Source organism: Notolepis coatsorum (genome assembly GCF_963971535.1).
Source record: "Notolepis coatsorum genome assembly, chromosome: 18".
Taxonomy (NCBI): Eukaryota; Metazoa; Chordata; class Actinopteri; order Aulopiformes; family Paralepididae; genus Notolepis; species Notolepis coatsorum.
The window spans coordinates 8,264,702-8,290,868 of NC_140182.1; positions in this window are offsets into that span (position 1 = coordinate 8,264,702).

Sequence of the window (26,167 nt, forward strand, 5' to 3'; positions counted from 1 at the left end):
AGCTAACAATGTAGCTAACAACAATGCCGATCCTTTTTGAGACTAAACTATCCGCTCTTGGTGGTCACTTGTGTTGATGTTAGTTTTGTTTCATCAACAAATGAGAGGCAGAACACACAGTGAATGTATCCGTTTTGTTTATTGCACTTTTATTACACTTTACTGAAAATAAGTGCTGCATTGGGTAAATAGGCATTTAAAGATGGCGGCGCTTGTTGACATTTTCTTTGCAGGAAGTGTATTGGCACATTCAAGTTCTGATTGGTTGAAAATTGCCTTCATGTTCGTCACCTACTGCCACCTACTGCTTTGGCAGTGTACTACATCACTGTACTCAGGTTGCAAAACGTATGTCTCACTTGGCTACCGCTACGTTGCGACCTGGAAAAGTGAAACTCATCTGAAAACGAAACTAAGGTGTAACCGCAGCCTAAAAGACCTGAGCCCTCTCAGGAAGAACAGTCTGCTCTGTCCTTCCTGTAGAGGGCCTCGATGTTGTCCGTCCAGTCCAGTTTACTATCACTTGACCCAGGGTTGTTCCCAGCCTAGTGTGACTCAAGGTTCTTTGGTAGACTATTGCATTGGTTCATTCATTGAAGATGAACGCAATGCGACATCCTTCCTTTACTAGGCCTCACCCACCAACAGTTCAGGTGCTGAACTGCTGATCCCAATGTATAGGTAAAACCCATATTATGCGTTAACTTTTCATCAATAAATAAATGGCAAATTTTTTTTGGATTGGGGGCCCACAAATACATTCTTTCATTGGGCCCAGAATCTACAGCTACGCCCCTGAGTAGTAGTAGTGGGAGTAGTAGTAGTAGTGGTAGCAGCAATAGTAGTAGTAGTATAGTAGTGGTAGTGGCAGTAGTAGTGTAGTATGTAGTAGTATAGTAGTAGTATAGTATTAGTAGTAGTGGTGGTAGTAGTATAGTTGTAGTATAGTAGTAAGTAATAGTAGAAGTAGTAGTATAGTATTAGTAGTAGTGGTGGTAGTAGTATAGTGTAGTATAGTAGTAGTAGTAATAGTAGAAGTATCAGTAGTAGTTTGATTGATTGATTGAAAATGTATTAACAGATTGCAGAATGGGTACAATACAGTACGGCTCAATACACACAATTGTTAAGGGGATGCAGACCAGAGAAAGACTTTCGTCTTGTTTACATCAGGGTCCCCCATTTTCAATTCATAGTGACATTCATGACATACACAACATACAGATATATATCATGACATACAGATGATATACAGTACTGTTACATTTATGACATACAAGATATACAAATATACAGTACTGTTTAACAGAGATCCTAACAGAAACTATATACTGTACATTCGCGGGCAGGAAACTGTACATTAGGACATTAGGACAACTGTACATCATTAAATGGTAAATGGTAAATGGCTGCATGTATAGTAGTAGTAATAGTAATAGCAGCAGCAGTAGTAATATAGCAGTTCTTCCTCAGGAGCAGGTGATTCAAACGTAATCAGGGCGGAGGACCTGAGGGGGGAGGGGCACCTGAGGGGGGAGGACCTGAGGGGGGAGGGGCCACATGTTGCGGACGCCAAAAAAAGGAGAGAGAGAGAGAGAGAGTTAAAGGCAACGCAATGTGAGTGTCTCTCCCTCCATCTCGCTCCTCACGGGGAGCCAAGGCTTTTCTCAACATGAGCAATGGCTTCATTTTCAGGGCTGCTGCTGGAGAACTTTTCCATTTCACCCAGAGGAGAGGAGACATTAGTAAGATTAGCTGTTTTATCACCTCACTCAATCTACCTGACCTGCTCTCTGCATCTACATCTATCTCTCTGTCTGTCTCTCTCTCTCTCTTTCTGTCTCTCTCTCTCTCTCTCTCTCTCTCTCTCTCTCTCTCTCTCTCTCTCTCTCTCTCTCTCTATCTCTCTCTCTCTGTCTCTTTCTGTCTCTCTCTCTCTCTGTCTGTCTCTGTCTCTGTCTCTCTCTCTCTCTCTCTCCATCTATCTCTCTCTCCCTCTGTATCTCTCCCCATCGTTCTCTCTCTGTCTTTCTCTCTCCCTCTCTCTCTATCTCTCCCCCTCTCTCTCTATCTCAAGTCAAGTCAAGTCAAGAGTTTTATTTGTCACGGCATACAAGTATACAGTGAAATGCGGGGGGTCTTGCCCGCAACTATTGTGCATAATACAATAATAATAATAATATAATAAGAATCCAATAGAACGACATTGTGCAATAATACAAGGTAATCAAAGTAGGGCATATCGGTATATGTACATGAGTTTTACAGAGCATGGTAGGACATGCTAGGTCCTGTGGTAGTGCAAATACACTGTTAGCTACGGATGAGGCACTGGGTCTTTATGTACACTGCTATACAATGCTATATTATACAATCTCAAGTTATACTATACTATTCTTAAAGTGACATTTCCTTTTGTAAAGTGACCATAAGTGTGAGCGTGTGCAGCATGAGTGTGTGTGCGTTCATGTTAAAGTGACTGCTAGTGTGTGAGCGTGTACAGTGTGTGTGTTGTGTGTGTGCTCATGTGTGCTTGTGTGTGGAGAGTTCAGTGTTCAAGGCTCTGATGGCCTGGGGGAAGAAGCTGAGCCAAAGTCTCTCTGTCCTAGTTGCTGGTGTTCGCAGGCGTTTGCCTGACCGCAGCAGCTTGAACAGGCTGTTGTTGGGGTGGTGAGGGTCTTTCATTATTCTGCAGGCTCTGGATTTGCACCTCTTGTTATATAGGACCTGCAGGGGTGGTAGTGCAATACCCGTAGTACGCTCGGCTGAGCGCACCACTCTCTGTAGGGCCTTCTTGTCCTGTGCCGTGCTGTTTCCATACCAGGCAGTGATGTTTCCAGTCAAGATGCTCTCTACAGCTCCGGAGTAGAAGGACTGGAGTATCTTCCCTGATACTCTGAACTTCCTTAACTGTCTCTAACTGTCTCAGGTGGTAGAGGCGCTGCTTCGCCTTTTTTACGACTGAGTCTGTGTGTTGTCCATGTCAGATCCTCTGAGATGTGGACCCCCAGGTACTTGAAGCTGCTCACCCTGTCCACGGTAGCCCCGTTTATCCTCAGTGGTGTGTGTGTCCCCTGCTGTCTTCTCCTAAAATCCACGATCAGCTCCTTGGTTTTACCAATGTTCAGGAGCAGGCTGTTGTCCTGGCACCAGCGTTCCAGTACCTCAACCTCCTCCCGGTAGGCCTTCTCGTCGTTGTCCGAGATCAGCCCCACCACCACTGTGTCGTCCGCAAACTTCACTATGGAGTTGGAGCTGAACTTGGCCACACAGTCATGTGTGTATAGTGAGTACAGCAGGGGGCTCAGAACACAGCCCTGGGGGGACCCGATGCTCAGGGTGATGGTGTTGGAGGTCTGACCCCCCACCCTGACCGCCTGGGGTCTTTCACTCAGAAAGTCCAGTATCCAGGCGCTCAGAGCGGAGCTCAGACCCAGCTCGATCAGCTTGTCCACCAGTCTGGTGGGGACTATGGTGTTGAACGCTGAGCTGTAGTCAATGAACAACAGTCTCACATAGCCCCCCTTCTGGCGGTCTAGGTGAGAGAGGGTGCTGTGCAGTACTTGGGAGACCGCATCATGAGTGGACCTGTTTGGCCTGTATGCAAATTGCATAGGGTCCATATCACTGGGGAGGGAGGCACAAATGTGATCCTTGACCAGCCTCTCGAACATTTCATGGCCACAGAGGTGAGTGCCACCGGTCTGTAGTCATTGAGACCTGTTGGGGAGGATTTCTCTGGTACCGGGATAATAGTAGACACCTTGAAGCAGGCAGGTACCACGGATTCCGCCAGGGATTGATTAAATATGGTGGTGAACACAGGGGCTAGCTGGTTGGCACAGGACTTAAGTATGCGTCCTGTTATTCCATCTGGGCCAGCAGCCTTCCTGGTGTTCACCACCGCATAAATGCTCTTCTCACACTGTGTTCCGTCAATGAGAGAGCGTCCCCGCCCCCCGCGGATGCCCCCCCCCCCTCCCTCCACGACAGCCGGCGCGTCGGTGACGTCACTAGCCGGTGAGCTGTCTGCGCCAAACCGTGCGTAGAAGGAGTTGAGTTGTCCGCGAGAGAAGCGTCGTCGCTCCCCAGTGAGGGGGCGCTGACTTTTGTAGTCAGTAATCTCTCTTACTATCTCTCTCTCTCTCTCTCTCTCTCTCTCTCACTCACTCACTCACTCACTCACTCACTCACTCACTCACTCACTCACTCACTCACTCTCTCACTCTCACCTCTCACTCTCACTCTCACTCTCACTCTCACTCTCACTCTCACTCTCACTCTCCTCTCTCTCTCACACACACACACAGAATCACCCATATCTCCCGCACACTTTGAGGCAGTCACCCATCCATCACCCGGCTGGTATGCCCCGTCCCCTCAGAGCCCAGACGGGGGGAGCGCTTCTGCAGGCCCATCCCCCCCCCCCATCCACGGGCCACGGTCACAGCCAAGGAGGGGAGGAGGAGGAGGCAATGATTGGTCCTGATCAATAATACATCGACTACATTAAAGGGCATGAATAAAGTCATGGCTGGTTAAAACGCAGAGAGTGCTCCTCAGTAACACCCTCCCCCCCCCCCTCCTCCTCCTCCTCCTCCTCCTCTTCTCTGCTCGACTTTAACTGATCTTTTCTTAGGCCAGAGAGGATGAAGACGTGGGGGGAGAACAAAGGAAGTGGGGGGTTTAATTTGTAGTGAATATTCACCTCTTTTGACACTTTGTCGCATATTGAGCCCCACCCCACCCACCCCCTCTCTCTCTCAATTTCTCTCTCTCTCTTTCCCTGGCACTCTCTCTCTCCATGCTCTCTCTCTTTCCCTGGCGCTCTCTCCATCTCTCTTTCTCTCTCTTCTTCCCTGGCATTCTCTCTCTCTCTCTCTCTCTCTCTCTCTCTCTCAATTTCTCTCTCTCCATCTCTCTCTCCATCTCTCTCCTCTTTCTCCCATTTCCCTCTCTTCTTTCCCTGGCACTCTCTCTTTCCATCTCTCCCTCCCTCTCTCTTCTTTCTCCATTTCTCTCTCTCTTTCTCTCTCTCTTTCTCTCTCTCTCTCTCTCTCTCTCTCTCTCCTCTCTCTCTCTCTCTCTCTCTCTCTCTCTCTCTCTCTCTCTCTCTCTCTCTCCCCTCCCTCCCTCTCAAGTAATGGCCTTTTTCCTGTGGGTGGAATAAATAAGTTATTACATCCATGTGTCCTACGGCTTAGAAAGGACCATCTGAATATAAATAGTTCATTTTGCCTCCGTGGGGGGTGTGCGGGGGGGGGGGGGGGTAGAGGTGGGGGTGGGGGGATGCGGGGAGGGGGGTGGGAGAGGTGGGTCGGGGGTAGCAGAGACTCTCTTTGTGGCACACGAATATATTTGTAATTACATTTTTTTTTCGTCTTTTTTCCGAACAGCATGGAGACTGTTGTGCTTGACTGGAGATGTGAGATGAAATTGCCTTTACACAATAAGTCTTCCGACGGTTTTACCCCAAACTCGCCTGGGCGGCGTCGGGGGGGGGGGGGTATATAACCAGGGGCGTGAGAGCGTGCTCGGCTCAGCGGAGACGGGGATGAGGTGCCTATCTGCCGCCGTCGTACACAACATGAGGCCGCGGGGGCGGCGTCATGGCGACACGTCTCACACGCCGCCATGGTGTTCAGCGCGGGGAACCTCTGTAATAATAATAATAATAATAACTGGACTTTGGAGAAGTCTTTATTCGGCATGCAGGCAGACACACACACATGCGATGGGCGGCACACCACAGGAACACGCACACATGCAATTCGCTGGGTCATCTAGCTAGACAGGGGCCAGGGGGGCCCTGATAACACTATTATTATCTTGTTATTAATATGGTTTTTTATTATTATTATTATTATTATTATTATTATTATTATTATTATTATTATTATTATTATTATTATTATTATTATTATTATTATTATTATTTTATTATTATTATTATTATTTTTTATTATTATTATTATTATTATTATTATTATTATTATTATTATTATTATTATTATTATTATTATCCTAAAGTAAGTTAATGTAGATGACTCAAAAGTATAATTGCCTGTATTAAAAAGAAACGTCACAAAAGAAACAACGGGTGCTTAAGATAAGATAAGATAAGATATTCCTTTATTGATCCCCTTGGGGAAATTCAGGCATCATAGCAGCATGGGGGGGAGGGGGGAGGGGTACAGGTAGTAAAACAACAGTATACAGGTAGTAAAAGACAACACAGGCAGTGTAAACAATTTGATCAATATGGTCAATATAATTTACTATCTGACTAGCTGAGGAATATTCACATTATTCACAGTGTCACATGAGGTGCAGTATGCAAGAGGTAGTGTTATAATAATTTACTATCTACTGAGTATACATTAATCAAAGTACCAGGGTAGTCTACTTTGTCCCCCTTGGGTTCCTATAAGTCCCAGGTCAATGTCTGGTAGCAGTCGCTGTCGCTGCCCCTCTGTTTGACAGAATGAGCGATTGTATACTACAAAGCACATCAAAAAGACTATTTGTGTTGGAGATGGGATTACAGAGAGACAGGACAAGTAACAGCTTTTGTATGTTGAGTATCAGAAAGCATTGTCACAAGAGTAGGGGAAAATATGCCGAGCCTAGTGCGACTCAAGGTTCTTTGGTAGACTATTGCATTGGTCCATTGATTGAAGATCATGGTATCCATAAACTTCAATCGGTTCGGATCCTTTGAATGAAATGAAAATGTAAACAAACACTGGCGTTGGCGTTAGAAAGTAGCACTGCGTTGCGTGAAATCACTGCGCCCAGAGAGGAGTGGTTAGGCAAAAAATAGTTCAGAGTATATTAGCTTAGAAAACGTAAATGTCGAATTCAATTATTTTTTATTTCTCCACGTGGTAAATACACAGGTCACAACATGTTTACAGGAACGTTTTGGAGTTGTATTTGGAGTGTATTTCGTGACTGTAGGGAACTTCAGGGTAAAAGTCTGACCCACTTCCAGTGATGAAGCTAAGCTACGCTAACGGTGCGGGCGTTCCCTAAGCCTAATGCATGCACAGAGACAAAAAAGGTATGTATCTTCTTGTCTAACTCCAGGCAAGATGTTAAATAAGCTAATTTCCCAAAATGTTGGAGTTTTCCTTTAACCTTTCACTACCACACTACAGACGGTTAACCCTTTCACTACCACACTACAGACGGTTAACCCTTTCACTACCACACTACAGACGGTTAACCCTTTCACTACCACACTACAGACGGTTAACCCTTTCACTACCACACTACAGACGGTTAACCCTTTCACGACCACACTACAGACGGTTAACCTTTCACTACCACACTACAGACGGTTAACACTTTCACTACCACACTACAGACGGTTAACCCTTTCACAACCACACTACAGAAGGTTAACCCTTTCACGACCACACTACAGACGGTTAACCCTTTCACTACCACACTACAGACGGTTAACCCTTTCACTACCACACTACAGACGGTTAACCCTTTCACTACCACACTACAGAAGGTTAACACTTTCACTACCACACTACAGAAGGTTAACACTTTCACGACCACACTACAGAAGGTCAACCCTTTCACTACCACACTACAGACGGTTAACACTTTCACGACCACACTACAGAAGGTTAACCTTTCACTACCACACTACAGAAGGTTAACCTTTCACTACCACACTGGTTAACCCCTTCACTACCACACTACAGAAGGTTAACCTTCACTACCACACTACAGAAGGTGAACCTTTCACTACCACATGACAAAGGGTTAACCCTTTCACTACCACACTACAGAAGGTGTAACACTTTCACTACCACACTACAGAAGGTTAACACTTTCACGACCACACTACAGAAGGTTAACACTTTCACTACCACACTACAGAAGGTTAACCCTTTCACTACCACACTACAGAAGGTTAACCCTTTCACGACCACACTACAGAAGGTTAACCCTTTCACTACCACATACAGACGGTTAACCCCTTCACTACCACACTACAGACGGTTAACCCTTTCACTGCCACACTACAGACGGTTAACCCTTTCACGACCACACTACAGAAGGTTAACCCTTTCACTACCACACTACAGACGGTTAACCCTTTCACGACCACACTACAGAAGGTTAACCCTTTCACGACCACACTACAGACGGTTAACCCTTTCACGACCACACTACAGACGGTTAACCCTTTCACTACCACACTACAGACGGTTAACCCTTTCACTACCACACTACAGAAGGTTAACACTTTCACGACCACACTACAGAAGGTTAACCCTTTCACTACCACACTACAGACGGTTAACCCTTTCACTACCACACTACAGAAGGTTAACCCTTTCACTACCACACTACAGAAGGTTAACCTTTCACTACCACACTACAGACGGTTAACCCTTTCACTACCACACTACAGAAGGTTAACACTTTCACTACCACACTACAGAAGGTTAACACTTTCACGACCACACTACAGAAGGTCAACCTTTCACTACCACACTACAGACGGTTAACCCTTTCACTACCACACTACAGACGGTTAACACTTTCACTACCACACTACAGACGGTTAACCCTTTCACGACCACACTACAGAAGGTTAACCCTTTCACGACCACACTACAGAAGGTTAACCCTTTCACTGCCACACTACAGACGGTTAACCCTTTCACTACCACCCTACAGACGGTTAACTCTTTCACTAGAGAGAGAGAGAGAGAACTCTGTCTAAACGGCACGTAGTATCCGCTCCGGCTTGCACCATCTTGCCACTGCTCCTCAATCAATCTGCTAATTCTGCTGTTTTCGCTGCCGTGTCGGGGAGAGAGCCCCCTCTGAAAGCCACTCGGGTGGCAGGGTGGCGGGTGGCAGGGTCAAGTGCCACACGCCACTTATAGGCTAAGCATAACGGATGGAGGCTGCAGAACAGTGGTGCTTAGACTCGGCCAAGTCACATGATGTGACAAATGTGCCACATTGTTGTCACCCCCCGGCAGTGTTAGTGCCACGCTCTAAACCCTAACCTCATTCCCAGTTGATCTCCTCCGTGAGATAAAGCCTGGTAAAGAACTACGCCGAAAGTGTCTGTGGGTTAGAATCTCCGGTGTATGTACTTCCCCTGGAAGCTGCCTCCGAACGGACCAAACATTTCCCCCGAATCCTGTCGGCAAACAAGCTATAGAACGTCGTCCCGGTCGTTAGAAGTTAATCTGATTAGAAGTGGTGGAGAGAATAAAAGCCAGCATATGAATTGTAGTGCCTGGTTAGAAACGAATGAAAATGGATGGATTATCCAAGTGGGGGTCCGGGGGGGGGGGGGGGAGAGCGAGCAAGAGCATATTGTATTAGATGGCAAGTATTAGGTATACATGTATATCTCGTAAACTACATTTATATTGATTCAAATGGTGATTTACATTGGATGTTACTGTGAATGCTTGTTTGTCTAATTTTATGTTATGTTTTAAAAAAGAATAAAAAAATTAAATACAAAAAAAGAATAAAAAAAAAAGTAAAACGTCCCGGTCGTGTAGTAAATTCTTCAGGCAAAGCCGTTGCAGTGGCTTAAAAAACTAGGAAATATTGTGCACTTCACACGTTTCTATAATTGTTTTGTCGGAACCGGAAACGCCTGTAGCCGGTACTTCCTGTACTTCCGTTTTCACACTTTAGGAGGCATATCTTGTCCAGCCTATAGTGCCACGCTCTAAACCCAGACATCTAATTGGTCCTTTACTGTATATACAGTAGTAGGCTAAAGCTTTCTAAACTGCCTGTCTGGAAGACCTTCTGCACGGCGGTGTGAGGGCACATTATTCACGCGCTTTAAAGGGGAACTATTTTACTATTTCTTTCACTATTTGGGCACTTTACACGATTCCTGTGAGTCTATGGAACACCTCTGTTTTTTTTTTTTTTATTGTTTGTATTTCTAATCAACTACTCAAAACAGCATTTTTCTACCTCAAGAGCTTAAGCCGTTTTGAGCCTGGGAGGCCACGGTGGTGCTGCAAGGGGCCAACCGTGCACATTATTATGCAGCTGAGACATCTCTGACATCACAGATCAGCACATTTTCAGATGACTCAGTTCAGTAAGGGTGAATATTGTGAGAGGAGAATTGGAAGAATGCGCCAATATGAGAATTAGAGACTAGATCCTATTAATATAAATCCACATAGCTATGAAACAATGCGTCGTGAAGCTAGAACCCAGAGAACCGACGCGCCCAGTCTATCCCCTGCCCATGCCTGTACCCCCCCCCCCCCCCCCGCTGCTATGATGCCGGCATTTCCCCAAGGGGATCGATAAAGGAATATCTTATCTTATCAGTCTGGAACTGTTCTATTTTTACTTTACATTATTTATATACCACCTTTCATAACAGGAATTGCAGCTCAAAGTGCTTCACAGCAAATGGCATACAATTAACACAGGCATACAGTTGACAGAATAAAAGCAATGCAGACATAATAAGTATAGGCATAAAATAGACGACACAAGTAGTGGGTGTAGAAAGTGCAGACATAATAATAGGCATAAATAATAGTATAGAAGTATAGAATAGACGGGATAAAAGTAATGCAGTGAAATAGCTCTCATTTACACTACAGTAATCATGTCTTTAAATGTTATCCATATTAAACGGCCAAGGTGAAAATATATATATATATGTTTTTAGCTTACTTAAAAAAATGTGTGTGTGTGTGTGTGTGTGTGTGTGTGTGTGTGTGTGTGTGTGTGTGTGTGTGGTGTGTGTGTGTGTGTGTGGTGTGTGTGTGTGTGTGTGTGTGTGTGTGTGTGTGTGTGTGCGTGTGCGTGTGCGTCTGCGTGTCTGTGTGTGTGCGCGCGTGTCTGACAACAGAAGACACGCTGTCCTGTGGTGCTTGGAAATTGATGTGTGCAATCTAGGAGAATGGGATTCTGCAGAGTGATGAAAGGATAAGAGAGAGAGAGAGGAGAGAGAGAGGGAGAGAGAGAGAGAGAGAGAGAGAGGGAGAACACAGTGTCTCAGAGGGAGTCGTCTCTCTCTCTAACTGCCTGCGTCTCTCTGTAGTCGTCGCTGCTCTGTCACCCTCACAAGGTTGTCCAATTAGAGGCGATGATTAGTGCCGACCGTCCTCAGTGAAATGGAATCTATCAGACGGGGGGGGGGGGGGGGGGGGGGGGCTCTGATTGCTACAGGTCGTGGCAATTTGGCAATCACTTCGTCTCCGTCACTCCACCAGAACCGCCGCTAATATAAAACCAACAGAATGGATGATTTCTACTTAAGGCGTGCCTTGATTGAAACTGATTACATTTCGCCAAGGGCTTATTATATTTTCATAATGTCTGTGTGTGTGTGTGTGTGTGTGTGTGTGTGTACGTACGCGCAGGTGCGTGTGTGAAAGTATATAGGACATGGAGAGAGAGGTGTGTGTGTGTGTGGGCTGCAAAGTCAAAGATGGATGAGGAGAAAGATGTTCACGTGTGTCTCTCTGTGTCTCTCTCTCTCTCTCGTCTGTCCTTCACAGGATCCCGGAGCCCAGACGGGACCCGCGGGGGACTATGGGGACGACGAGCCGGGACGTCCCGGGCCCCGACACCGGCCCCTGACACCCACCCCGGCCCACCGCAGACGCAGACCCACCCCCACCCACCTGTCCACCCACCTCCAACCTCTCTTCCCCCCAGACTGAGAGAGAGAACTGCCCTTTACACTACACCCCCCCCCCCTCTCTCTCCACCCCCTCCCTCCAGCCTCCACCCCTCCCTCCAGTCTCCACCCCTCCCTCCAGCCTTCACCCCTCTGACAATATGGATGGCTCACTAACTTTCTTTAATTGAAGTGCAACGACTTCTGTGCAATCATTTAGAGAGCCAGTCAGATCCCTTTAGAGAGCCAGTCGGATCCCTTTAGAGAGCCAGTCGGATCCCTTTAGAGAGCCAGTCGGATCCCTTTAGAGAGCCAGTCGGATCCCTTTAGAGAGCCAGTCAGATCCCTTTAGAGAGCCAGTCGGATCCTTTAGAGAGCCAGTCGGATCCCTTTAGAGAGCCAGTCGGATCCCTTTAGAGAGCCAGTCGGATCCCTTTAGAGAGCCAGTCGGATCCCTTTAGAGAGCCAGTCGGATCCCTTTAGAGAGCCAGTCGGATCCTTCAGAGAGCCAGTCGGATCCCTTTAGAGAGCCAGTCGGATCCCTTTAGAGAGCCAGTCGGATCCCTTCAGAGAGCCAGTCGGATCCCTTTAGAGAGCCAGGCGGATCCCTTTAGAGAGCCAGTCGGATCCCTTTAGAGAGCCAGTCGGATCCCTTTAGAGAGCCACTCGGATCCCTTTAGAGAGCCAGTCGGATCCCTTTAGAGAGCCAGTCGGATCCCTTTAGAGAGCCAGTGGGATCCTTTAGAGAGCCAGTCGGATCCCTTTAGAGAGCCAGTCAGATCCCTTTAGAGAGCCAGTCGGATCCCTTTAGAGAGCCAGTCGGATCCCTTTAGAGAGCCAGTCGGATCCCTTTAGAGAGCCAGTCGGATCCCTTTAGAGAGCCAGTCAGATCCCTTTAGAGAGCCAGTCGGATGTCTTTAGAGAGCCAGTCGGATCCCTTTAGAGAGCCAGTCGGATCCCTTTAGAGAGCCAGTCAGATCCCTTTAGAGAGCCAGTCGGATCCCTTTAGAGAGCCAGTCGGATCCCTTTAGAGAGCCAGTCGGATCCCTTTAGAGAGCCAGTCGGCGGATCCCTTTAGAGAGCCAGTCGGCGGATCCCTTTAGAGAGCCAGTCGGATCCCTTTAGAGAGCCAGACTGCAGAGTGAGGGAGCTCAGCCAGAGTGACGCCCCCCCCCCCCCCGGTCAGGGGGGCACAGCGTCTCTTAAAACACGACACGTGTCAGAAATGGAACGTGAATTATAATTTTTTTTTTTTATCATACATATTTTTTTTGCAAGTTAGCATACAGACAATCAATTTCCTTTCTTTTGACTCACTTCACATATTAATAAACATCAAAAAAGAAATACCCCTGTCACACTGTACACCCCCCCCCTCCCTCCCTCCCCTCAGCAGCTCGTCCCCCCCTCCCTCCCTCCCTCCCCTCCCTCCCTCCCTCAACCCTCCCTCCCTCCCTCCCTCCCTCCCTCCCTCCCTCCCTCCCTCCCTCCCCGGTCTCGGCATGCAAGTATCTTCATTTTCATTTTCTCTCGACCTAAAAGGTTTCCAACCACCAGCGCAGCTCCCTTCCACACACATCTCGACCGTTCCCGCCGTTGGCTCTTATTCAACCTCGCTGGAACGTGAAATTCTCAATGTGACATTTCTGTGCTTTACTTTCATTTAGTTTTATTCTGTTTTATATACAACTAGGGTGTTTAGGGTATTAAAGGGAAGATTTATCAACTGACTTTGTCTCTCATCCCGCTGTTGCCCTACTGTCTGTTGCCCTATCATCTGTTGCCCTATCATCTGTTGCCCTATCATCTGTTGCCCTATCATCTGTTGCCCTATCATCTGTTGCCCTACTGTCTGTTGCCCTACTATCTGTTGCCCTACTGTCTGTTGCCCTATCATCTGTTGCCCTATCATCTGTTGCCCTATCATCTGTTGCCCTATCATCTGTTGCCCTATCATCTGTTGCCCTATCATCTGTTGCCCTACTGTCTGTTGCCCTACTGTATGTTGCCCTACTGTCTGTTGCCCTATCATCTGTTGCCCTACTGTCTGTTGCCCTATCATCTGTTGCCCTACTATCTGTTGCCCTACTATCTGTTGCCCTACTATATGTTGCCCTACTATCTGTTGCTCTACTGTCTGTTGCCCTTCTATCTGTTGCCCTACTATCTGTTGCCCTACTATATGTTGCCCTACTATCTGTTGCTCTACTATATGTTGCCCTACTGTCTGTTGCCCTACTGTCTGTTGCCCTACTATCTGTTGCTCTTCTGTCTGTTGCTCTACTATATGTTGCCCTACTATATGTTGCTCTACTATATGTTGCCCTATCATCTGTTGCCCTACTGTCTGTTGCCCTACTGTCTGTTGCCCTACTATCTGTTGCCCTACTATCTGTTGCCCTACTATCTGTTGCCCTACTATCTGTTGCCCTACTGTCTGTTGCCCTACTATCTGTTGCCCTACTGTCTGTTGCTCTACTGTCTGTTGCCCTACTGTCTGTTGCTCTACTGTCTGTTGCTCTACTGTCTGTTGCCCTACTATCTGTTGCTCTACTATATGTTGCCCTATCATCTGTTGCCCTACTGTCTGTTGCCCTACTATATGTTGCTCTACTATATGTTGCCCTATCATCTGTTGCCCTACTGTCTGTTGCCCTACTATCTGTTGCCCTACTATATGTTGCCCTACTATCTGTTGCCCTACTGTCTGTTGCCCTTCTATATGTTGCCCTACTATCTGTTGCCCTACTGTCTGTTGCCCTTCTATATGTTGCCCTACTGTCTGTTGCCCTACTATCTGTTGCTCTACTATCTGTTGCTCTACTATATGTTGCTCTACTATCTGTTGCCCTACTATATGTTGCTCTACTATCTGTTACTATACGATTCGATTTGATTCGATTAATTTTCTATACATTTTCTACCAGTTAATTCCCCAAAAAAAATGTAATACACAAGTGTGGCTGGGGGAACTGATTCACTTAGCATGAATGAATATATATATATATATTTTTAATTATTTTTATTCATTTAGATTATAATCGATTCTAATATTTTCAAATCGATGCCGTTGAATCGTCACACATTATAATCGATGCATTTCTATTAATCGATGCATCGTCACACACCCCTACTACTACCGTCTGTTGGCCTTCTCCTCTTCCTCGTCCATCTTCATCTTCATTCCACTCGCATGTTTAGCGTGTTTGTGCGGGGAACATACATGTGTGTGCGTGTGTGTGTGCCCGTGTGTGTGTGTGTTTATGAGATCCATCATCAGGTGACACCTTGACACCCTATTGATTGGTCGAGCTCCGCAGCAGAGTCCATGTTAGGTGAAAATCGAACTGTAATTTGACTGTGTATAATAGTGCCGCTGCACTGTCAGCATTCTGCGTAAAGTAAAGTAAGGCCTCATTACCCCGGAGCAATCCAGAGCGAGGCGGCACCGGCGAGACAAGTATATTGCACTTTCTGCATTACCCTACTCCATCACTCGTCCTTCAATCACGACACACCGCGAGCGGACGGACGGACGGACGGATGGATGTCTGTGTGGATGTGTGGGTGTGTGTGGTGTAGGTGTTGGTGCCCCTATTGCTTTTTTTTCTCGTGATTTATACTCCTTCCCTACATTCAAAATGGAAAGTGGCCTAATCTATAATACGTGGGCGACATGTCTTGACAATATGATGACTCCAATGTTTCAGCGCGGTACTGACTTTTCTCGCCAGTCGCTGACCCTTAGGGGATGTTTTGTCAGCGGGCAAATTGAAATGACTCCTGCGAAACGACTCCGTCTCTCACATAACCGCCAGACGTGAATCGATACTGTACGATCCCTGAGTTTTTTTATGCTCTTTATTTTCTTGCCTTTTGAATGTATAAATAAATAAACTGTTGCCTATTTCTCAGGCGGGACGTCGTTCGAGAGCGTGTTTGATTTGTTTGATGCCGAGGACGGGTTGTGGCGCCACATTAGTGGCCGACGAACGCACCGAGACACGTCTCGTGCTGGACGGATGTCCTTTTCACACATAGGGATATACCCCTGGTTGACACATTATCCCTTTCACTGCCACACGACAAAGGGTTAACCCTTTCACAACCACACTACACAGCAGGTTAACCCTTTCACTATCACACTACAGAAGGTCAATCCTTCCCGGGAGGAGCGGGAATCGAACCGGGAACCTTCTGATTACCAGACGACCGCCTTACCTCCTGAGTCGCTGTCGCCCTGGCTTCAGTAAACTGTCTCTCAATAAAATTTTGGCTGAGAAGAATTGTAAATATTTTTTGCCTGTCTTTTGTTGTTTCAGTGTTTGGTCTAGTTTTAGTCATGTAATAAATAAATTAAAAGGTGTGGTTTTGACAAGTGGGAGGAGTTGGGAATAGACCTGGAGAGTCACATGACCGCTTTAAGATGGCCGCCTACTTCCAGACTAACTTTCACCTACAGCCTTTTACCATCAAAGGTAGACGGTTTATATGGTTCCACTTATTCAGCTGATCTGACATTTGACAGGAGCAGAGTTGATACAAGATACAAGAGATACAAGAGTTTTATTTGTCATGGCATACAGGTATACAGTGAAATGCGGGGGGTGTTGAGGATAATTATATGAGATCTACGTTTTTACATTTGAGGAAAAGCGAGGAAGGCTCACAGGCACAAAACCGTTTACCTTCTGCAATTTAATCTTCTCTCGTTTCCATGGTAACCGCTACAGTAACCAGATGCCTCTGCATTTTAAGACCAGTGGTGAGCGAGAGCTTTACGGAGCCAGTGAAACCAAAACGGTCAAAACAACTGACAGAATCCCCTATTGGAATTATATATACACATGATTACCTGACTTGTTTGTTTTTAGACACCGTCGTTTTCACGTTTTGAACGTTTATTTATTCATAGATACAATGAAAACAAAGATGGCGGCACATGCCGCGAAAACAAATGAGAATGACCTGCAATGACACAGACGTCAAAGTAGTTGTGCTCTTGTGATTGGTTGAAGATTGCCGAGACATATAGGTACTGTAGTAGTAAATATTAAGTTAGAACATTTATCTGTCTTGGTTGTAAAATGTATATACGGTATATACAGCATTATTGTACATGCTATCATAAATAGTTATATGCAGGTGTAGTATAAGTAGGTATATAGATTATATGCAGGTATGTTCATATATATATACAGTAAATATTAATATATAAATGTATATATATATGGTATATACACCACTATTGTACTATCATCACAAATGTATATGGATTATATGCAGGTATATTCAGACATGGATATATATATATATACAGTAAATATGAATATATTTATTGTATATATATTAGTGCTGTCAATCGATTAAAATATTTAACTCGATTAATCGCATGATTGTCCATAGTTAACTCGCGATTAATCACAAATTAATCGCGAGAAAATTATTTTTCAAGTTCCAAGTTTTAATACTCTTATCAACATGCGAGTCAACAAATGCTTGCTTTATGCAGCCATTTAACACAAAAGGATGTACATTTTTTTATATATATTTTTCTAAGTGAATCGTGAGTTAAAAAAAATAGTGGCGTTAATAGAATCGGGCGATAGCGCGTTAATCCCGCGTTAACTTTGACAGCCTTAATATATATCCATGTCTGAATATACCTGCATATAATCTGAAAATATATTATATATATATATATATATATATATATTCAGACATATGGATAAATATATATATATATATATGGTAAATATGAATATATAAATGTATATATATATATACAGCACTATTGTACATGCTATCATCACAGATTTATATGGGTTAAATGCAGGTGTATAAGTAGGTATATGGATTATATGCAGATATATTCAGACATGGATATATATAAATGGATATACGGTATATACAGCACTGTTGTACGTGCTTTCATCACATATTTATATGGGTTATATGCAGTGATTAAGTAGGTATATGGATTATATGCAGGTATATTCAGACATACTTTCCCAGTCTGCCCACCACTGCACATCCATAACACAAGAAATAGGCATCTTATATTTGGCAAGAGCAGAAGGCTCACATGTGCCAGCAGCCTAAGCATATAGCATGCAGGGGCCCACAGATCTGGAACGAGCTTGACGAGAGTCTGAAAATGTCTAAATCCTGTAAAACATTTAAAAAATCACTGAAAGAGGAACTGCTTAAATCATATCTCTAATTCGAATCATAACTTAGGTATATAAATTGTCTGTATTATGTATCTATGTTGTATGTCAGTTAGTAGGTAGGTGTGTAAACCTACCCACGTTGTTTGTTTTGTTTTGTTTATTGTTAAATAGCTTCTTGGGAGACCTGGCACATGCACACAATTGCGACGTTGTTGTATCACATGAGGATATTTACATGTAAATTGTATTGTGTGTGTGTGTGTGAATAAATGCATTCATTCATTCATTCATACAACGCATCACGTGCATCACTGAGCACAGGGTGACTGTTACCATCTTCCTGGACTTTTACTTTTTAAACAACACTGCAATATTACACCTACTGTAGACTTCTGTATATTTTTTTACTGTATATTTTTTTACTGTATATTTTATTTTATTCTTAGGCTATTTGTTTTGTTGTGTTCTTATTCGTGACTTGGTTCTGTCTAAATGTTTAATGTGAGCGATTTTGTAGTGTCAAATTTCCCTCGGGATAATTAAAGTATTTCTATTCTATTCTATATGGATATATATATACGGTATATATGTAACGGTTGTGACAACGTCACCTCAAACTTCGATGCCCCGAGGGAGATTCAAACCCGGGTCTCCCACGCCGCGGGCAACAGCAAGACCGCTATACCAAGAGGTGAACTCACTGCTTTGTTTAACCCACAGCACCGCTACTACTCACCCCAGCCCTTCCATTGAGAAAGTTTACAGTCAGAAGCGTCAGAACACCATGGTTGGATGATGAACTAAAAGAATATATGATAGAACGTAATCGAGCTAAATTAATAGCAAATACATCAGGTTATAAATCAGACTGGGAGGTATATTGTAAATTAAGAAATGTTGTTACAAAATGTAATAAGAAGAAGAAGAAATTGTATTATGAAAATAGGTTTAATTATATAAAAAATGACAGTAAATTATTATGGAATACTCTAAATGAAATAATGGGCAGGAATAAGAAACCTACCCCATCCTTTCTAGAAACGGAAGGAAAATTCCTCACCAAACCAGTTGAGATTGCTAATCATATTAACAATTATTTTATTGGAAAAGTAGATAATTTAAGAAATAATATGCAAACAATAGATAATGAAAAATCTTATTTATTAATAAAGAATAAAATAATGAAAGATAAAAATTGTCAATTTAATTTTGATAGTGTGACTATAAGTAATGTAGAATATATGTTAAGTACCACTAAAAACAAACCACCAGGTGTTGACGGTCTTGACGGGAAACTTCTGAAATTGGTCCCTGATTTAATTGCCCCTGCTATCTGTCATATTATAAATCAATCCTTTAGTGAATGTTTGTATCCGCAACAGTGGAAAACTGCCAAAGTAATACCACTGCCAAAAAATTTGAAATTGCCATTCTCAGGATCTAATAGTCGTCCCATAAGTTTACTGCCAGTTTTGAGTAAACTGATGGAAAGAATAGTAAGTGAACAGATTAAAAGCTACTTTTCTTTTAACACATTGACCACTGATTTTCAACATGCATATCGTGAAGGACATTCAACAGCGACTGCTTTAACCCAAATTACGGATGATTGGCTGAAAGAGATAGATAAAAAGAAAATGGTTGGAGCTGTCTTGCTTGATTTTACTGCAGCATTCGACATCATAGATCACAAATTCTTACTTAAAAAACTTGAATGTTACGGTTTCTCCTCATCTGCACTATCTTGGATGCAAACTTATTTAGCAAACCGGAAACAAATAGTTTTTTTTAATGGGAGTTACTCAGAAGTTAAAACGGTAAGGTGTGGAGTACCCCAAGGAAGTTGCCTTGGGCCTTTGCTCTACACCATATTTACAAATGACATGCCTCTTGTCCTAAATAAGTCCTATATTTCTATGTATGCGGATGATTCAACGATTTACACATCAGCCTCAACAGCCAATGAATTAAATACGGTTCTAAAGGCAGAGTTGCAATCAGTGATGGAATGGATAAAGAATAACAAACTAGTTCTAAACATATCAAAGACAAGTAGCATCATTTTCGGTTCAAACCATACTCTAAGAACGAACCCAGTCTTGAAACTTTTGATAAGTGATGTGGTAATTAATCAAGTCCAGGAGACTAAACTCCTAGGGGTAACATTAGACAGTAAATTGTCATGGTCACACCATATAAACAATATAGTAGTGAAAATGGGAAGAGGGATTTCTGTTGTTAAAAGATGTGCTCATTTGTTACCACTAAATTCTATCAAACAGGTAATTCAAGCTCTGGTTTTGTCAAATCTTGACTATTGTCCTGCAGTATGGTCGAATGTAACAACGAATAAACTGAAAAAATTACAAATGGTACAAAACAAAGCAGCACGTATAGCGCTTCGCTGTGAGTACAGAACTAATGTTGCAGCGATGCACAGTTGTTTAACTTGGTTACTTGTCAAACATAAATTACTCTGCTCACTCCTTGTATTCACTAGGAATATTCTTGTTACAAAGATCCCCTCAATTTTATATAACAATTTATCAATAAGTCTTGACAGACACAACCATTCCACCAGACATGCTTCTGCACGAGGTTTTACACTTCCAAAAGTGAGGTCGAATGCAATGAAGCGAACTGTCATGTTCCGTGGTATGCAGGAATGGAACTCTCTTCCCAGACATGTTAAGCAGGAGAATAGTAAATGCCGTTTCAAAATCGTGGTAAAACAACATTTTCAACCAAAGAAATTGACATTCCCTAATAGATAGTGTGTACGTAAATGAAAATGTATGTGTCTGATATTTTTATCTTGTATTATGAATTTGATTAGGGTTTTTATTGTTGTTTTAATTGTCTGTATGACATGTAAATGTTGTGAGTGTATAAGGGTTTTTATTGTTGTTTTAATGGTCTGTATGTCATGTAAATGGTATGAGTGTATAAGGGTTTTTATTGTTGTTTTAATTGTCTGTATGACATGTAAATGTTGTGAGTGTATACGTCTGTAACTGTATTTTATGTGTTATGGACCCCAGGAAGAATAGCCCCAGCACTGCTGTGGCTAATGGGGATCCAAATAAACTTAAACTTAAACTTAAACTTAAACTTAAACTTAAACTTAAACTTAAACTTCTTGACTGCGCTTCACGATACCATCCGTTACATATACAGCACTATTGTACGTGCTATATCATCACAGAGTTATGTCAAGATGGATACAGTACATGTAAATGCAGACTGGATAATCCCTGTAGAACCCACTTCCAGCGCCTCACAGCCACAATAGAAAACACTTAAAGGTCCCATGCATTATAAATGAGCTTTTCCAGTGTTTAGCATTATTTCCTAGCAATGGGGGGATTATATCAATCTGGTCTGTGTCGTCGTTAATTATCATATTGACTCATCAGACTCGTCTCGAGTTCACGAGATCTTCCCTCACTCAACTAAGCCGTTCTGATTTGACGGTCTCAACGACCGTGGGTTTTTTCCTCGTCCTCCCCTCTGGTCCCCTCCTCCTCCACCCGCCGCCTCCACCCCCAGGGCTGAGCCTTCACACCTGGCTCCGTGACCCTCCGTCCTCTTAGCCGAGAGAGAGAGAGAGACGCTCCATCAAGCGGGGGCCCACAGAGTGCCGTCTCAGCGGTCCTGCCGTTAGCATTGAGATATCGACTGGTGGGAGAAACTCATTTAGCCCCGTGGTCACAAGCTATCCGGAATGGTAACGTGCAGTTTGCATCCCCCCTCCCACTTTCTCTCCATAGAAATAATGGGACTTAATGACTTACTGCGGGGGGAGGGGGGGGGGGGGGGATTGATCCTCAGCCCCTCGCTAAGCCACTGCGGCGCGTCGATGGACCAAAGCACTCAAACCCTTTTAGCGTTTTTTTTTTTTTTTTTTTCACTGGTGTGTGTCTGTGTCTGCGAGTGTGGCTAAACTGATTTAGGTCGCGGCAGAGCGAAGGCAGAGCGGAGGAGGAGACGGAGGCTTTCATGCCTTCAGAAAAGGATGGAAGGCCGAGCTTTCAACACATAATGATTAGCCTGTCATCCGCGTCACCCCCCCAGTCGCCGAGTCCGACGTGATCAAAGGGATGATGACAAACCTCTGTGTGTGTGTGTGTGGGGGGGGGGGGGGCAGGCAATGCGCCTGTTCCCTGTGAAGGAGATGGAGAGAAGAAGATGGTCTCTGATCTCATTTAGCTGGAGCGGGCCGCAACGTTCCCCCTTTTTTCCCACACCCAATTACACCTGCTGTCTCAGGTTCCATTCACTTCACTGAGCATGTTGTAACACACACACACACACACTCACACACTCACACACACACACACACACTCACACACACACACACACACACACCCACACACACACACACACTCTCTCATCCATAAACACACGCGCGAGAAGCCATACGTCCTCCGATTGGGCCAAAGAGACAATGTGCGTGCTTGTATTGACAGGAATTAATTGCTTTGCGGTTTGCGAGATTGAATTAGATACGTGACATGGGTTACTAGTGGCGCGCCCTGGCTCTGATTGCTGTATTTAATAGAAGTTATTTCTCTCTGCCGTCGTTTAAAGAGAGAGAGAGAGAGAGAGAGTTGGCGAGCGCCGTTCTACTCGCCGAGAGAGGAGAGGCTGCACCCGGCCTCCGTTACCGCACGCCTTAACTCTTTGACTGCCACGCTGTTTTTCCATCTGGTGCTCCCTGGTGCCAGCGTTTTTCTGGATTATTTTCATAATGTTTGCAGACCCTTCGTATATTCTATATTATAGCTATGGAGACAATAGTATGGCTCATTTGAAAGGAAATATGTATACTCAAACAGGGAACAAATAGTTTAGGTCTACATACCTTCCTTCCTGCGCTATCCCATGCAAAAAATCATCCCGTTTCAAAATAATCCAGTTGCGTTTCCTGGAACGCAAGATATTACGTGTTTTGTGTGCATATGCGCATTTCATCCGGGTTGCTCGCCTGACACCTATATTATTTCCAGGTCAAAGGTAACACGACCATAGTAGAATGATTCACAAACCATGTGTGTGTGTGTGTGTGTGTCTGTGTGTGTGTGTGTGTGTGTGTGTCTCTGTGTGTCTCTGTGTGTCTCTGTGTGTCTCTGTGTGTGTGTGTCTCTGTGTGCACCCGCCTGTAAAGGAGCGTGTCAGTTGTGTTTATCAGAAGGGACTGGGCTCCGGCCCCAGCTAGATTACATGTTCCTGTGCAGCTCAACACAATGTATTGCTTGTCTCACAGTAAATGCACTTTCCTATTCATCACTCGCCTTGGCTTTTTCACACACATGCATGAGTGCCCACACAGAGACACACACACACACACTCACACACAAACCCGCACACACACACACTCACACACAAACCCACACACACACACAGAGACACACACACACAGACACACACAGACAGACACACACACACGTACATATATATTCATACATCCTACATAAACTGTTTCACTGTGTGTATGAATTAAACATTACAAAAAGTGAACCTTTTCTTTGCTAAAAAGTGACACGTTCCCTGTTTCTGAGGTGGGATTTGGTGCTTTTGTGCTTCACTGCATGGAGGATCCTCTCTGGTTCCAGTTGAGTTGTTGTCCGAGATATTGATAAAACAATAAATATAATGAACTAGAATAGAAGTGGAGAGACAATAGAAGTGGGGAGACATACATTTACATTTTGTCATTTAGCTGACGCTTTTATCCAAAGCGACTTACAAGTTTTGTACAACAAGACAGCAGGAAGGGCACAACTCTATCAGCTGAGTAACAATGTTCATCAAAGTGTTGCGTGTTACAGTGTAGGTTAGTTTATTAGGACAAGTGCATGACAGTAAGGTTAGTTAGGGTTAGAGTGTTTTTTTTTATATATTTTTTTCATTTCAGATAATGATTGAAGAAGTGCGTCTTTAGTCGGCAGCGAAATATTGGACGTGTTTCGGCTGTCCTAACTGGGGTGGGCAGTTCGTTCCACCATTGTGGGGCAAGGACTGAGAAAAGGCGACTTCTCTTTGATGACCCTCCAGGAGCTCGGATAGGAGTAGGTCTGAGACGGCCAGAAGATGCAGAGCGTAGGGGTCATGAGGGTGTGTAGTTAGAGACCATTGAGGTAGGCGGGAGCCTATAGAAGTGGAGAGACAATAGAAGTGGAGAGACGATAGAAGTGGGGAGACAATAGAAGTGGAGAGACAATAGAAGTGGAGAGACGATAGAAGTGGGGAGACAATAGAAGTGGAGAGACAATAGAAGTGGGGAGACAATAGAATAGTCACTCTTATACACTCTCTCACTGTAATAACCTCTGGTGAAGACAATATTATGAAATTATTGCTAATTATTGCTAGGTTTTAACTTTTTAGTGAGTTTTTCCTTACCTTCGCGTGGGGTATGTCTGGGAGTGTTATGCATTTACTTATTTTACATTTTATTTTGGATTTCATGGTGTTTTTTTTTTTTTTTCTTTTTTTAATTTATTGTGATCTTTCTTCTTGTCCGGCCCATGGGGACATTAACGTGTGTTGTCGGGCCTTACGAATACACAATTTGATTTGATGAACTAATCCCCATTTAGCTGAGGACCCCCTGGAACCACCCCCCCCCCCCCCCCCCCCCCCAGACCCCCGGTGGACCCCACTTTTGACAACCACCGCTCTGCTTGATTGACGCGAGGCCAAACGCCAGACAGCAGGTATACTGTAAACACAAACGACATGTGATTAGCATTCGCCGTATCGTAAGGGCTTGTAAAAGCATTTTGTGTGTACATTCAAAAGGAAACAGACCCTTATATTCCATCTGCGTCTCCCTCTGGGATTTATGTGAAACATAAACCGACGTTTATACGCTCAAAAGAAACCTCCGTGCAAGCGCAAATAAATCCTGACGGTAAACAGAAACTCTCTTTCTTGCTTTAGCTTAGAGAAATCGGGTCGATACCCTCTCGTAAAAAACGCTGGCTCCTGTATGATCCATCCCGCCGGCGGCGTGTCGGAGAGAGCGGTGGGTCCAGACTGACTGACAGCAGGCGTCTGTCACGGGTAACAGGTACAGACAGCTGTCTGGCAGACGCTGGTGATCAACGATGACTGGCTGGATACGAGCGGGCCAAGGAATCCATCCATCTCTCTCTCTCTCTCTCTCTCTCTCTCTCTCTCTCTCTCTCTGGTGATGGCCTCTATCGCTCCTCTCTCTGTCAGCCCAAATCGTGACAGGGCCTCCCACCCCCCCTATCTCTCTCTCTTTCTCTCTCCCTCTCTCTCTCTCCTGAGCTGAGGGGAGAGGAGAGGAGCTGAGGGGAGAGGAAAGGAGTCGATGGAAGGACGCTGTGATTAAAAGAGAAGGCAACAGAGGCTATTGCTCAATAATAACAATAATAATAATAATAATAATAATAATAAATTTTATTAGATTAGATTCAAATGTATTGTCATCATGCAGCACCAAGTCCAGTACAACAAAAAGATAGATCTATGGGGTAACAGTACTGTATATTTGCATATCGTATATGTCACAAATGTAAGAGTACTATATACCTGTATGTCATGTATGTCCCTATGCCATAAATGTCATGATGTCATGTATGTTGTGTATGTCATAAATGTCACTATGAATTGAAAATGGGGGACCCTGATGTAAACAAGACAAAAGTCTTTCTCTGGTCTGCTGAGCCGTACTGTATTGTACCCATTCTGCAATCTGTTAAATAAAGTTCATTCATTCGTTCATTCGTTCATTCATTCATTCATTCATTCATTCATTCATTCATTCATTCATTCATTCATTCATTCATTCATTCATTCATTCATTCATTCAGTTATATGGGCTATAAGTAGGCATATAGAAGGATTATATGCAGGTATATTCAGACTGTAAATATATAAATGTATATATACAGTATATACAGCACTATTGATTACAGTGTAGGACAGCTATAGACCGTGAATTCAGTAGGTATAGGTATAAATTGAGTATAGGCAACAGAGTTCAAAGTTCGTACAGTATGGGTAACAGAGCCTATAGGGTGTAGGCAATGGAGTCAGAGTTCAGAGTTGGTATGGTATGGTATGGTATGGTATGGTATGGTATGGTATGGCATGGCATGGTATGGCATGGTATGGTATGGTATGATATGGTATGGTAGGTATGGTATGGTAGGTATGGTATGGTATGGTATAGTATGGTACAGAGAGGGGAGCAATAACAATCCATTTTATTTATATTGCACTTTACATTCGACAAAAACAAATGCAACAGATAAAAAGGAAGGATCTCTCTACTAAACTCTACTAAAAAGGTGGGGTTTTT